We start from the raw sequence: 16,550 nt of genomic DNA, 5'->3' as shown, positions 1-16,550 counted from the left end.
CATTCATCTGTCGATGGACACTTAAGTTACTTCCATGTCCTGGCTGTTGTAAATAGAGCTGCAATGAACATTGTGGTACATATCTTTTTTTGAATTATGGTTTTCTCAGGGTAAAACCCAGTAAAATCGTGTCTTTGTTTTCATCTTGCATAAAATCTAGCCTCAGTAACAGGTATGTCCCTTCATCTTTCTGCCTACAACCTTTAAGTTTGAAAATAATGTTACTAGGTAAAACCAGCTAGCAGCTGATCGGTCACTTTAACCTTTTGCATTTTCACCTGAGAAGGAAAAATTTTGTTCAGAAATTTGGCAACATGAGTCTGTGTTGAAATAGTTTGAGTGATGATGAACAAATCCTCTTTTCGTTAGACTAACCTGTTGATTCCTTTCCTTTATCCAGATGGACCCTCTTCTTGTCTCTTTCTCCCAGCTTTCCCCTACCAGTTTCTGTCTCTATCTCTGTATCTCTGACTCTTTCTTCTCCCTTAAATTGATCTGTACTTCTAGATAAATGTCTTCAAATTAATTTTATTCAAATATTTGAGAGATTATATTTACATGTACAAATGCGTACATACACTCACATCTGTTTACCTTGTGTCATCCTCATGTTTCTAGAAGTGCAGCATTCATGAGAAGAGTCTCCTTTTGCTCACCTTGTACCTCTAGAGCCTACCATGTCACTTAATATGTTTTCATTGAAAGAATGAACATATGAATTGAAGCAGGAGCAAATGCTATTAGTAGTGAGGTAGGAACTAGTGTGGGAAACCAACAAGTTACTAGAAACTCTTATGATTATAGTTTGCATGTCCACATTGATTGCCCTTTTCTCGTATCTCCAATCATTTCACTTTGTTGGTAAATATTTCTCCTTCTCCTGTGATTCACTATTTGCTGTCAATCCATGGCCTTTAAAAGGTATTTACCCTTTCATTTTCATACCAATTGCCCCTTTTCCTCTGAGAAATGTGGACAACACTCAAGAACCTGTAATTCCATCTCCTCCCTGAGCTAGGACAGCACTTGGTTTTCACCTCTCTTACATCATTCATCTCATTCTGCTCCATCATTTAGGAACTTGGCTTACGACTCCTACGAGGTTCTAAAGCCCATTTAAGAAAACAATGATTTCTCTCCTTTTGTATTTTAATCTCTGGGATTGCCTAAATTGGTTCCTGGAACATCACTGACATTAGCTGAATTGAACTTAGAATTTGAGACATTCTGTACAATTCCTTTAAACAATGTTTATCAAGAGATGGAGAGCAGAAATAATTTTCAAAGAGTAAGGTTCTCAAGGTAAAAGTCATATTTATTCAACTTCTCTGAGGCAAAAACGAGCATTGCATTTTCCACAAATAGAAAGACTTTGGTGCATTTAATGTGTTCCTATAAAATTAGATGTGCTATACATTGTAAGGGATTTTTACAGATTCTTAGAATAGTATCTCCTTTGTATGGAAGATGGGGAAGAAAGTGAGTTTGCACAAGAACAGGTCAAACGTATCTTCGGCTGGCCAAGCAGAACAATGTAAATTCCTTATTTTATTTATAAATCCTGACGCTGTTGTCCCAGAAGTACTTCGGAGCTACTGATGACCTGCTGGGAGTCTCCGATACTACCTCTGTCACTCTCATATTTCTCCCCTTCACTGTTCTGCAGTATTTGTGTGGCTGATTTATTTGCCAATCTCCTCAGCTTGACTGTGGGCTTTGGGTGGACTTTGGCCCCATACTTAGTCCTTGACATAGAGTAGAGGACAGACATTTTTAAATTGGGTTGTTTACGCAAAGCCCTATAGTGAATGATGATTTAAAGAAGAGAAAACTTCTATCGGTGGCTATCCTGGAATGTGCGAATATAATTTCATCATCTACTTTAGTATTTTTCAAATGCTGTTCCTCCCTGGTGGATGGGGGCATGGGACGGAGGAAGGAAAGGCAAAGGATGAGTCTCTAGGGTCCCTAACTTCACTCCAGCTCAGGCTTCTGTTTTGTTCCGGCTTCTGTAATTTGAACAGTGTTATATGGCTGTAGGGTTTTTGTTTTGTTGTTGTTGAAGCCACGGACTAGTTAGTTTCCAAATATCAGTGCGGTTGAACCATGACAAAGAGGAAAATCAAAGGAGCTGTGGAAATGATGCCTATATGTGTGCCTTAGTAATTATTATAAAAGGGAAGGAAAGAGAAGAATCTTAAAAACCAAGAGAAATTAGTATTGCCTTGTTTGAGTGTTTGGTGCTAGAATAGGGCTTGCTTCTGACTTATAAACTTAACTCACGCTCCAAAGGTCAGAGAGGACAGAAAACTTTTATATTTGAACAGGTGTTTTGAGACCTTTGGAAGTAAGTTTGTAAGTTGAGTTGCCTTCAGAGGCAACAGAGGTACATCATTGTAAAAACGAACCCATCACTTTTCCAGTAGTTTCAGCAAGAAGACGTTTGGATGCAGAAGTCAGGTGGGAAATGTTCAGAGTATGTTTATTCTTGAAATATTGGTAGACAAATCTTGATATCAGAGATATTGTTTGACATGTACATTTTATTTGATCCTGCATCTTTGGCTTGAGTAACATCTCTCTTGGAAAGACTTGCTATACCTTTACTCTATTTCGGTGGACAAACTTTTTGATCACATTTCTTTGCAAATGTTTTCAATCAGTTCTACTACCTGCAAAATACCAAAGTAGCTGAGGAGATGGGTCTTTCCATCGGGTTCCCTATGCCTTGATCCAGGACATCATTCATTTACCCAAAATAAAACTATTGAATTCAACATGTACTAAATATTATAGAGCCACAGACACAATTGTCGAGGAAATACAGAGTGAGGACCTTGCTGAACATTGTTTGACCTACATTAACATATCACACTCAGTTCTAATATTTTCTATGTTTTACTTTCTCAATATGTCTTCCTTTTCTTGCTTATTTGAAGATTTATTCTGATTAATTTAGTACTTATTAGAATAAAGATAATATTCTGATTCCAGATTTCCACTGGAAAAATACCAGTTTGTAATTTTTCCAAGCTGTTCACAGCATGCATCTAATAATCCCCTGATGGAGAGTTTAATGATTTCTTTGCATTGGCGATCTGTCATAATGCAGCGCCTGCGAGCTCTTCTTAGTTAAACCATAGAGATGAAAGAAAGTCCAATCTTGATGAGCAATTCATTCCTTCACATTTCCGTTGTTAAGGATGTCACTGTTCAACGACTAAAGAAGCATCCAAGTCTCATTAAACTGTCACGCCATTCGGGAATGGCACAAGGTGGACCAAATGAAAATGGAACGTGCTATTTCTGAGCTTAACGCCAGCTCTCCTGCTTCTCTTTTGTCCGGTTTGATACGTTGACTTCGACGTCTCAGCTAATGCTCTTGACAAGTATGTACACTTTTATTTGCCAGCCTGGTCTTAACTTTCACAAAAGAACTGCTGGAGACCTTCTAGCCCTGAGACAGCTGCTGGGATAAAAGGCACCTTTCACTAAAAAACACTCTTTCCTCTTGTGATGTGCCCTAAAATGCAGCAATGCAGCCACTGGAGGGGGACTCTGAAAGCCAAGGTAGAAAAAGAAAATTGCTGGATTCATGGTTGGCAGTAGAGTTATATGTAGTTGGCCATACAATTGCAATCTTGCTGGTAAACCAAGATGTGTTGCCATGGCGAGATGGCTATAAGAGGAAAAACGGGTGGTGCTGGTTGTATTGGAGACAAAGAAATAAAAACTCCGTGTCTCCTTCTATGTAAAAGTTATGTAGAATTCAATAATTTAGGGAAGAATAATCAGGCTTGTACTACCATTTTTATCCCATTAATGTAGAAATCCACCATGCAAATGGTTACATTATTCATGTCTGTGTTTTCCAGCTCAGGAGTTACCCCTCTCAGTCCGCTTATCAAATCATTTCCCTTATTTCCTCCAACTCAAGTAAATGCCCATTTTATTTATTCAACCTATCATGATTTAAAGCAAGATTTCCCACCAAATATTTTCACTGCAAGTTCTGTCTCTCAAACTAGTCTCTTTTCTTTTTCTGAAGAAAAGAGAATCTTTTTTGACAAATATTTATTGTACAGATACATTATGCAAAACACTGCTATACTCTTTGTATGTATGCTATCTGATACAAATACAAGCTGACCCAGGCCCTGGATCATTAACATATTATATCTTATGCCACAGACTGTTTTGCCCTCTAATATTTACATGACGAGAAAGAGCGTGCAGTATTTCTTTCCACTTAACAAAGGCTGATTCATGAGTTTCTAAAAATGCATAATTTAATAATGAAAAATGAAATTTTAATCACTATTATCGAAGAGGATTTCTTCTTTCATTTGTCCCGATGTTTAGCATTAAACAATAATACTGCTTGATGGAGAACTAGATAAGTACAAGTTCCCACTTTGCCTCAAAATACAGAGATGACCTATGCCATCAGTTTCGTAATAAAGCATGTCAGTGGGATTTTGTTTCCTTGAAGTAAGACTCTTCTAAATTCCATGAGAGGAACATGTAATAGAGGCAATATATTACTTGAGATCGGAAACATCTTTGGAAGATGTATTTCTGGCGGAATGGTAGAATAATTTCCCTGAACATCACTACTGTTAAAAGCAACTGGAAATGTCAGATTTAAAAGATGTTTTAGTTGCATCAGTGAGTTAACAAGACACTAAATTCTTCTAAACTTGAGCTTTATTTTCAAAGCTCAAAGAATGGGGAAGAAGAGACAAATCCCAAAGGACTGCCCAAGCTGGGAGTCTAATAGAAGACCCTGCTTATAAAGCTGGAACCCCACACATCTACAGCTTCAAAGTGAAGGTGAGAGGTAGACCCAGACTCATCCCCTAAAGACAAGCAGAACTGTCTTCCTCCAACCTTGCTACTAGGTGGAAAAAAGTTAAAATATCTCCTCAGTATTCACAAAAATAGATTAGTCCTCACACAGATTTGTCAGCTAAATTCACATCACTTGAGAAATCCAGAGAATATATAAGTAAAGGATTTAAGTTAAAGTGGTGGCAGGCTATTAGTGTCTCCAGGCACCTGGCAAATACAAATGAAAATCCAAAAGGAAATAAAATTCCTTTTGGAGGTTATCTGCCTTCAAAATAAATCACAAATTTTCTAAAAGATAAAGTTCCAAGGACCTAAATTCACAACCAACAATTCAGAATATCCAAAGAACCAAGGGGCCATACCCATAAAGCAATGAATAATCAAATAGCTGAATCAAATTCACAAAGATATCAGTCAGGCACAGAACATGAGATAAGCATGAATTAATATGCTCAAAGAAATGAAAGAGAGGTTTTAGGTAAGGAAAGAGCACAATGACTAAGCATATTTGAAAAAATCAAATAGAATTAACAGAAAAAATATATATATATAAAATATTAATTTTTAAAAACTCAGTGAGTGGGTTTACCAGATTTGGAAGAGTGGAGAAAAATAATGAATGGGAAAATATTTTGTGAGGACATTATACAGAATACAATTCAGAAAAACAAGAGTTAGAAAATATAGAAGATTAAGAGACAGGAAGATGGAATGAGAAGCTCTACATGCCTGAATGGAGTTCTGGAAGGGAAAAAAGAGAGGCAGAATAAAACAAGTGTAACTATTTGAAGACAATTTTAGCTGAAAATTGTCCAGAACCGATGAAAAGCATCAGTCATTAGATTCTGGAAGACCAAAATTTACCAAGAAAGATAAATTAAAAACATTCACACAAAGATACATCATAGTCAATCGTCAAAACTTCAAGAACAGGGCTTCCCTGGTGGCGTGGTGGTTACGAATCCACCTGCCAATGCAGGGGACACGGGTTCGAGCCCTGGTCTGGGAAGATCCCACATGCTGCACGGAGCAACTAAGCCCGTGCACCACAAATACTGAGCCTGCACTCTAGAGCCCTCAAGCCACAACTACTTAGCCCACGTGCCACTATTGAAGCCCATACATATAGAGCCCGTGTTCCACAACAAGAGAAGCCACCACAATGAGAAGTCTGCACACCACAGCGAAGAGTACCCCCCCGCTTGCCCCAACTAGAGAAAACCCGTGTGCATCAACGAAGACCCAATGCAGCCAAAAATAAATAAAATAATTTTTTAAAAATACCTATTAAAAAAACTTCAAGAACATAGAGAGATTTTTAAATCTATTGGAGGGATAGGAAGAAGACATTGCCTTCAGAGGAAACATAATGAAACAAGACCCCACTTCTTACTAGCACCATTGGGATCCAGCACATTTTTTATTATGCAGAAAGTAAAATATATTTAATGAGAAATGTTTTTAAGTGTTTGAGTAAAATAAAGATACCTTCAAGTCAAGACAAATGGAAAGAGTTTGCCACCAGGAGACCCTCAATTTAACAAACTTAAAAGTATATTCCTCAGGAAAAAGAAGTTTTTCCAGAGAGAAGTTCTGAGAAACAAGAAGAAAGGATGAGCAAGAAGCGGTTATATATGTGGGTAAATCAGATACAAACATTGACTGAATAAAACAATAACAATAATAATGTCAAGATAGAAAACTATATGTAAAAAATACCTGTTTGGGGAATTATAGTGTTCTAAGATTGTATTGTTTGAGCAAAAGGGTAAGATGATGATTAACTTTAGACACTGATAACTTATGTATATATGCTAACAAGTCTAGGGTGATTATTTAAATAAAAGTAATAAAGCCTTGAAACTAATATACTTGAAACTAATAAGGGGATAAAATGGAATGGGAAAAAACTGATAATTTCAAAAGAAGGGATGAAAGTAGAAATAAAATCTTAGAAATGGCAAGAAAAAGAAATACAAAGCAAGGATAATAGAAACAAATACACATATATCTTTAATCACAATAGACATAATTGGACAATAAAAGACAAAGATTCTCAGGCTGAATTGAAAATGATAAGCTGAGTCATTTGCTTATGTCATTTTTTTAATGTGAGTTTCTTATAGATGGCATACAGATAGGTCATGTTTTTTAATCCACTCTTCCCATTTCTATCTTTTAATTGGTGTATTTAGACCATTTACATTTAATGTGATTCATGATATATTAAGGATTAAAATCTAACATTTTATTTTGTATTTTCTGTTCACACTTTTTCATTTCCTTATTTTCTTTTCCCGCCTTCCTGTAGATTATTTGAACATTTTTTAGAATTCCATTTTGATTTATCTATAGTGTCAAATAATTTTAACGTCTCTCTCCTCTTGGTAATGACTCCTATTGCTTGTCTTTTTTCATTCAGTTTGAGATCTTCCTGGTTCTTGGCCTGGCATGATAAATATGTTCTTCTGTATCATTAATAGCACTGCCATATGAAACAGTAATTATACTTATTGCACATAAAATTACAGGAAAAAGCATTATCCTTATAAAGAAATTTACAAATATGGATCTTCACTAGAAGCAAGGGAATGAGTGTGTCTGAGATAAAAGCTCAGGAAGTTGGCGGTGTATCTCTGTTCGATCAGTGTAGCTCAAAAAATTAACACTCATTCAACCCCTGTCACTAGAAGAGGGACCAGAAGATAGATGATATGACAGGTTCTAATTCATGTAGTTGGTTTATACACTTATAATCTAAAAAAGCTGGAAACCAAGAGGCTAATCAAGCTTCCTGGTCCTTTGAGAAACATTTTAATGTCCAAAAAGTATAAGCATGGTTGAAAAGTGATTAATTCGGTTTGTCCCCTGAGACTCTGAAGACCAGACACCCATATCAAGTTGATGAAGACTGTGTCACCAAATTAGATCATAGCTGTTGGTTAGTGATAACTGTGAAGAAGAAAATAAAATGCAAGTTTAACACCAGAAACACCTCAATCATTGTCTAAGGTTTTCACTAGCTCTGCAATTAGAGACATGCTCCACGGTCAGTGGTTTGCTGCATTGTCAACATCTTTCCCAGGGTCTGGACAGCAACAGGACACTCAGGCAGCTGCTACATAGTGAACTGAGGGTAGAAAGAGAAAGACAAAGAGAACCATCAAAAGAAAAATAGACAGTTGAAATTCACCTACTTTAACACCATGAACTGATTATTACTTAAAGGTCCATTGTACATTCTAATTTTTCAAGTGAGAATGTCTTCTTTATAGCATAAATACTTTGGCATGTTCAGATTTTTTCCGTATTAGTTTCCAAAGAAGAAACATTTAATTTCCTTCCCAAATGAAAAATCTAGTTCTTGCTGAAAATGTATACTTTAAAGGAATTCTTTAGAGAAAGAATTTTGCAGGTGGTCTCTACTACAAATAAAAATGTGAAAAGGCCCTTAGAGAAACTTTCGTCCCATAACCTTCTCTCTGTCTTCTCATGCTGGGTTGCCATTTAAGTAAAACCTCCATGGGAGTCTTAAATGCCACAGCAGGCGTGTTCCTGCCAGCTGTTTGTATAGGTCACCCAGCCGAGGGGTTCAACTTTAGTGTTCTTGGATCCGTTATGGCTCCACTGGAGGGTTGAAATTTAATCTTCAAAAACTGTTCTGTAACAAACTGGCACTTTGGGCTTTTGCTGAAATAGTTGCCTTCTTCCTGGCTTGAGCTATTCATGAACTGGAACTGCATTTTTTAAGGTCAGCTTCTGCTTGGCAAAGTCGGAGGAGTTTGGCTGTAGGAGAATTTCTGGCAGGGGAAGGATACTTAGAAGCTGAATCAAATGATATAATCACCCCATTTAGAGATCAAGGGACATCTTCAAACAAATACTAACAGATTATTCCCTTCTGCCTAATTTTTGTGAAATTCTTACCCAGAGCATTACTGACTTAGTATGAAAAAAGGAAGCAGAGTGCTATCGCCCAGTTCCTTTATGGCATGGTTCGTCTTAATGTCTCCTATCAGTGTCTGCAGGGCTAGCAAACAAGTATGAAAACCCCTCTCTTGACAAGAACCTGTTGGTAAAATGTGAGAATCTTTTTTCAGACTGTGTGCTGCCAAAGGAAATATTTTGAAAGTTTACTTAATTTTAAGAGCCTCATTTCCCTTAATTAAACCACAGTTTGCAACTTTGTGTATTTAGTTGAGCTCACTGGGTTGATATGGGAACAGTAGTTATTAAAATAATCCCTAACAGTGAGTAACCCAAAAGTTATTGTTAGTGGGCTTTAAGTTTCCTTCTAGGACGCTTTTTGCCAGTCCTTACCTATTATTTCAGTTATCCTGATTGTATTTGGTTTAACCTAAATTGAAAAGCACTTGACCTTTCGTGCACACATCCACAGACGGAGAGGAGAGGGCTTCCATACCTGAAAAGAAATCAATGATGATATTCTAATGATTGGATCAAGAGCATTTTAAAACTCTTTTGTTTGCCTCTTTAGTCTTTCCACATTGAATTCATTAGTCATTACTTTAATAATATATATGTAAGATCTCACTTCCTAAAATGATCTGGTATCATGTGATTTTTTGCAATGCCTGCCCCTCAAAGCAGACTCTGGGCTCTAGAGAGACCAAAAACTACAAATTCTCTTTCAATTAATTCTTCTTGAAAAAGTCAGAGTATCCTGAACTTGGTTATTATCAGAGAGTGGCTTGAGAATAAAAAGTTCTATATAAGTGCTGAGTATTGCTGTTGATCATTAAGTATCACTAGACGTAGCCCAAGTGATTATTAACACGAAAGCGACTTTATCTAGGCACGAATAAGGACTTATTCATTATCTTTTTATTTCAAATAAGGTATTACTAGGATATATGATATATGCCCTAGTATATATACTGCGAATATTTATCTTTTTTTCCATTATGCCTTGTTGACAGAGCTTTATATAGATACTTTTGTGGAGTTAGAGCTCTGTTTATTTACATCAAAATTCTAATACCTGTATCACAATTTCTGAATTATAATGTTACTTCAGTGAATTTTTCTGGAAAGAAATCTTCCTATGGATGCAGGAAGCTTTGAGAGAAGTTCTGGTGACTGTGGTAATGGAGTTGGACATAGCAGGAGCTGGAATCACACTATCTCAGATATGGTTTTCTGGGCCTCAGAGAGGGTTAGGGAAAGCTCTGGGCTCTTCCTCGACAGGTCAGGGCCTGGCTGAGATGTGTACACACCTCCACCACACATCAGGGTCCCATCCCTGAGAAAGGTAGCATTGAGAGGGCCGGAAATAACAACTGTGTGGTAGGCAGAATATTGGCCCCCAAAGATGTCCACGTGCTAATCACTGGATCCTATGAGTACATCTCCTTACATAGCAAAGGGGAATTAAGGTCACAGATGGGATTAAGTATTCAGCTGTGGTTAAAATGGAGAGATTTTTCTGAATTATCCAGGAAAACCCAACGTAATCAATCACAAGAGTCTTTATAAGTGGAAAAGCGAGGTAGACAAGAAGGCACTAGAGGGATGGCAGCGTGAGGACTTGACCCATGGTTGCTGGCTTTGAAGATGAAGGAAGAGGCCCAAGGAATGTGGGCAGCTTCTAGCAGAAAGTCAAGGGAAAGAAATATCCCTTGGAGACTTCAGACGGACGGTAGCCCTGCCTCCCAGGACCTTGCTTTTAGTGCAACAAAACCCATTTTTGTTTCGGCTTCTGAACTACAGAAGGTAGTATACTTCTATAAGTTTGAGTAATTTGTTAGGTCATTCAAAGAGCAGCAGTAAACGAATACACAGCTGTTAGCACTTATTGATCACTATCAAAAGTGCTTGACGTGCATATCCTAATATTCCACTGTAAGATTACTATTATCTACCTTTGATGAAGAAACTGAAGCTTGCCTGAGATAGCACAGAAACTAAGTTTCTGGAAAATGCAACTTGCCTCTTCTGACAGACAGAGAGAGGGATTGCTCCACTTAGAAATTCAGGGGTAGGAGGAAGGAAGACTAAATCATGAAACAGCGCACTATGTTTCCTATATTATTTCTATCTCTTGCGATGGAGCTTATTTCAGAATTAACCTCATTAAACGGTGTGCATTTTATTGCATGATTTCAGGGTAGTATGGTAGAAATAATATAGGATCAGGACATAAAGACACTAGTCTGATCTCTGATGCTAATTAGATGATTGTTCTGAGCTTCTTCATATAAAGATAATAATATTTATCTTGTTTTTTTAGCATCAAATTAGATTAATAAATATGGAAAAATGTAAGTGTTAAATAATGTCCCATTCATAGTATTACTATTCTCTTGGGCTTTAGAGCACTTTTTAAAATTCGGTAGCTTATTCTCTGACATACTAAGAAGTTGGTGAAATAGTTGTCGTTCTACCAGTTGATAGGACTCGATGCATGAAATACACTAAAGAACTTTCCCGAGTGAATCTGTAGTTCTTAAATGCCCTTCACATGCCTCTTTCAGCTCATCAGCCTCCATAAACCTGTCCATGTGCAGTGCAATATCTGTTCCTTTTTAAACAGGAAACTTTCCTTGATATGTTACCCACAGCTCCTTATTTCTTCAAAAAATAGTTAGCATCACAACATGTGGCTGTTTTCTGATTTCCAAAAATTGTTTACATGACCAAGTAGCTTCTATCCTCATGATTGAATTGTAAGGGTAGGAAATGCCCATTCAATTTCCTTGAAATACAGGGACTCAAAATATATAGACAGAATTCAAGAAGCCTTTTCAGATGTTCTGGAGACAATTGCTGAGTAAAGCTAATTCAAGGAACAAACTTCAACAATCACACTTGGCATCAAGGAAAATACTCCTCCAAACCCTATGGTTCCACCTTCCCCAGCTACATATGCACTCGTGGTCATTCAGGCCACTGGGGAGGGTCTGTTAGACTTGATTAGTTAGACTTTATTCATTTCACTAAATGATTGGTTACTGGTTTCACTGGAATAGTAGACTTTGCCTTCTAACACTGCTACCAAAAATAGTACAAAACCATGCAGAAACTGTGAAGCCCTTAACACAATTGCTATCTTTACTGGATAAACCAAATCATGAACAGGCCATATCTAGAATTCCTGGATCCATCGAAGTCTGTGAACACCCTAAGGCTTGGTTATCTCTGTCTATAGACAAGAGAAACTTCTCTAAAATAGCACCTGCTTTAATGTAGTGGTAGATCTGCAAGTTATTAGGACTTTTCGTGGCACATCTCTATGAGTAGGCTCCTGATACAAATGCTACTGATCCTTCTGTTTATTTTTTTAGAGCCATGAAAACATATTCACAAATTATGGCTTAAAATACAAGATCGTAATTTGGCCTAGGCCAGGTCTGTGAACACAGAAGTTTGGCATCATCGACCACAAGCTTGAAAAGTCCACTGGGATTGAGTAGCTATGAGATTCTAGAGCAAATGAAGCAAGGATGATGGTGGCAGAGCTGAGGGCTACACGGACTTTCCAGGCATAACGAAACCTCCTCTAATACCCAAAAGTTACTTGAAATGACCTGGGATGTATCAATTTAGCCAGTAGGAATGTTAGAGCTTTTAAATTCCCTCTTTAAGGAAAGATTCAGTCCTTCATGGTTGTAAAATACTTACCTCATGAATTCCTAGAGTACAGGTTATATAGAAGAGAGTATCAGTCACACAGTATGCTTTAATTCCACAGTCTTTTAGGAAAGCATGGTTTGATCAAATACTTTCCTACGATTCCACTAACATGAGTAACCCTGTTTTGATCTTTTTAAATTGTGTCCGATTCTAGTGAGCAGAGAAAAGTCCCAGGGGAATGGAAGGAAAAGGCAGGTCACGGTGAAGTTCAACCTCCAAGAGTACTCACTTCTTAGGAATGAGCATTCTTACCCAGCTTTTGTTTGGACAGAAGCATATTGTGTAGATCCAACCTAAGTAAATGACCAGGAAAATGTTTGGTCACCTAGGGTTTTTATAGCTCTTTAATTAAGTGTAAATAAATTTTCACCATTTGTAATCATTATGAGCTTTTAGGCAAAACACCGTGTGAAGTAGTAAACATAATATATGGATCGATAAGAAAGTTACTGCATTTTAAAGGTGCCCCTGTTTGTCTCTATCTATGTTGCTTGGGCATACTAAGGAAATAGGGACACTTTTTGAGCTCTTGGGAGTATGTGTGGTTAATATAGGATGTAGTTAATGATTCATATATTTATAGGAAATATTTTCACCTTGGAGCCTGATAAAAGGAAATGCCTGACCCTCCAGGAAGAATTTGAGAACACTCCCCCTTTTCCTTGCCATACTCACGAATTTATATAGAACATTCAGTCTCTCCCAAGTTCTGTTAGATATACTTTATATGGTCAGATTATACTTACATTTTGTTCCATAATCATAATGAAGACTTCCAAGCTTTCTACAATTGGATTCTGAAAGTTACAAGCCAATAAGCAACATTCCCATTACAATGAGTGTGGGATAATTTTCATGCAGCCCTAGTATGATCTAGGGTTACATTTCTGTCCTTAACAGTTCCAGTGTTGCCAGCCCCATGCCACTCAGGGAGAATGTTTCAATGGCCTCTTCATATTTACATTCAAAGTCATGCCCAATTTTAATTTTGTTAGTATTTTTTTTGTTAGTATTTTTGAACCATACTTTCCTTGCATCAATGATTTGGTCTCCTCCCTCCCTCCCTTCCTTCCTCCCTCCCTCCCTCCCTCCCTCCCTCCCTCCCTCCCTTCCTTCCTCCCTCCCTCCCTCCCTCCCTCCTTCCCTCCCTCCCTCCCTTCCTTCCTTCCTTCCTTCCTCCCTCCCTCCCTCCCTCCCTCCCTCCCTCCCTCCCTTCCTTCCTTCCTTCCTTCCTTCCATCCTCCCTCCCTCCCTCCCTCCCTCCCTCCCTTCCTTCCTCCCTTCCTTCCTTCCTCCCTTCTTCTCCCTTCTACTCTTCCTTTTTATTAAGATTCTGGTTGCCTTCATTTTTTAACTCGTTAGGAAAAGATACATACTCTTTTCCATCATATTCTTATAACTCCCAGAGTCTTACCTACTTGACCTTTTACTTAGAAATGATCCTATTGTTCTTTAGGCCACTGCTTCCTGTTCTGTTTTAAACTGGTGACAGGTTAATTTTGCTTTCTCTGAGTGTCTCCTTGCCTTTTTGTTTTCTTGAACTCTCTCCCTTTATTTAAACCTCAAGTTCTCCCAATGTCTCCCTCATTCTCTTCTTTGCTATGGCATCTCCGCAGAGCCCTCCGTCCTCTGCTTTCATCTGGACCAGATGTTTCCTTTTGATGCTGCATCACACATTTGATCACTCCGCCTTTCACTGCTCTCCTGAATTAGAAGCACTGTTTTCTAGGTGCCATATTCAGTGGTGTAGAGATAAATATTTTACCATAGGCTCTCATAACAAATAAACAAGAGCTTGGTTTTTTTTAGCATTTCCTGATGTCCATGTTGTAAATATAATGGCCAATGTCAAGTTCCCAAAACTTGAAGTCACTGACTGTGGAGTTGGAAAGAGATGTACCTGATCCATGCTCCCCGGCTAGCTGCAGCAGCTTGAGCACATCACGGATGAGACCATTTTGACAGAGATGTTTTTAAAATATATTCATACTTTTTTTTGAGTTAACAAAGCAACCTGGATATTATTTAATGTCATTCTGTAGCTCTAGGTCATCATTATTAATATCAAGCTCTAAGGCAAAAAGTGGTATCGCTAATGATGACATTGAGAGAGAATATATTCGCCTCTAAACTAAATGACTTAATAGCTGAAAGTGGAAATTAGATAAAGTAATTAATACCAAATGCAATGGTAATTTGTTTACTTTTGAAGGGCCTTTTGTCATTGTTAGCTGACTTTTTAAAATACAGTACTCAAATCTAGCTTTCATGGTTTGTATAGTTGTTTTAGCTGCCTCTTGCCTGACCCTTGATATGGTCTCTTCCACATTTGTTTGTTGTTTGTTTATGGCCTTTCATTTGTGCTTTTATTTCAAGTCACTATAAATCCATTTTAAGTTATCAGAAAATGAATATCAATAAGTAGAGAGACGGGGTGTCTCCAATAAAAACTGCAGATTTTCTAATCAGTGGTGTTAATTCGGATTCCCTTTCATTGTGTGTGTTTTCTTTAATATCATAAAGGAGAATGCTATCCATGTATCTTCTGACAGAAAAGAAAATGGGGTTTCCTCTCTTTGAAACGTTCACTTTAAAGGTTTTTGTGATGCACGACAGCTTTAAAATAGGGTTGCTTTTCAGGATGAATTGCCCACAGCTGCTCTTCAGGACTTTTTTGGTTTTTTCTGAGCACATCCATCCTGTTGGACATAAAGAAACTGCATATGTACATCACTGACGGGCCAATAAATAAAATGCTGCGTTTTTAGGGAAAGGTTCCTGGGAACTAATTAGAGTCACGAGCAGAGAGAAGCAGGGGGTTGAAAACACTGTGCTGCTTCTTACCTTGCTCTGATTATTTTGTGTTTTAGCCATTTCTGTGCATCTTCCACTTTGTGAGTGCAGGGAATGGTGACAAATCACTTGATGATCAGGAAATGCCCATGAAATGAATGTGGTTCGGAGTGGGTGTCTTTAGGTATTTGCTCGTTTCTCTTCTCCTCCACAACTTACTGAAGGTGAATCTAAACCAAGGTAAATTCAGCTTACTGGATAGAGGACATTTCTTTATGTCCAAGGAAATTAAAGCTATTCAGGCATACACCTGCCACATAACTAGAAAAATACCTAGGGTACCATTTTCATTTCAAATCTGCAGTTTCTTTTGCTGGCAGTATGGTTAATCGTGGGATCATTTTCTTAGAAATACTATTTTATCAAAGTAAATGTAGAAAAATGCTTGAAACGTGTAAGATTTGTGTCCAAATACACCAGGCAGAATTATAAAATTTTTAGATATAAAATGCAATAAATATCATTTGTACATGGTAATGACATTGTTGGCATTCACTGGACTGTATAAAATTCATTTTAATATATTATCTCAATAAAATATGGTTCAAAGGAACTATGTAACTCTAGTTTTAGATTAGGACTACAGTAAATAAGTAAGCTCATTTTGAAGAAGGAGTTATTATCATTAATGTAAGTAAGTAAGTAAGCCCAGAGTAAATAAATAAGCTTCATTTTGAAAAAGTGGTTAGTCATTATAATCAATGACAATCTAAAGAAAGGAAAAAAAAAGAACAGAAGATTTGATAATTCATGTTTCACACAGGAAGGCCCAGATGGGTAGCTTTTGTTATTGTTTTTGGGTTTTTCCAAAATAATAATAGTCCTAGCATTGCAAGCCTGGAAGTACTGTTCTGAGTAGGTTATACTAAGCCAATAATTTACTAAAAATAATGATAAGTTAATATGATAAAATATGGTATCATAAAATGTTGCCTGGATTTGCTACTATAGAAAATGATTTCAGGAGTATATCTCTAGCTCTCCAAGTCTATGAACACTTGAAGTCATAATACTCAAAGTTATCTTAGTATATTTTCTGAGAGAAGTTGCGTAAAGCAGTACATGAAATGGGCACCACAGTCTTAGTGATGATGGTGTCCGTAACTGCGATCCAAATTGACTGCAGCCTTCTCCAGCTGTGAAACCAAGATTAAAATGGTCTGCTGGTGCTTGGGTTAGATGCTCATGGGCTC

The 16,550-nt window shown here is 37.4% G+C and overlaps 1 protein-coding gene across 3 annotated transcripts in view; it reads left to right on the top strand.

Annotated features, from left to right (window-relative positions):
* Nucleotides 1-16,550, top strand: part of NKAIN3 (sodium/potassium transporting ATPase interacting 3) — a 524,566-nt gene that overhangs the window by 235,952 nt on the left and 272,064 nt on the right. The window lies entirely within an intron of this gene.

The sequence above is a fragment of the Delphinapterus leucas genome, chromosome 17 (genome assembly GCF_059928025.1).
Source record: "Delphinapterus leucas isolate spDelLeu-1000000601 "Yukka" chromosome 17, BTC_Dleu_Yukka2, whole genome shotgun sequence".
NCBI lineage: Eukaryota > Metazoa > Chordata > Mammalia > Artiodactyla > Monodontidae > Delphinapterus > Delphinapterus leucas.
This window is presented reverse-complemented; position numbering and strand designations above follow the sequence as displayed.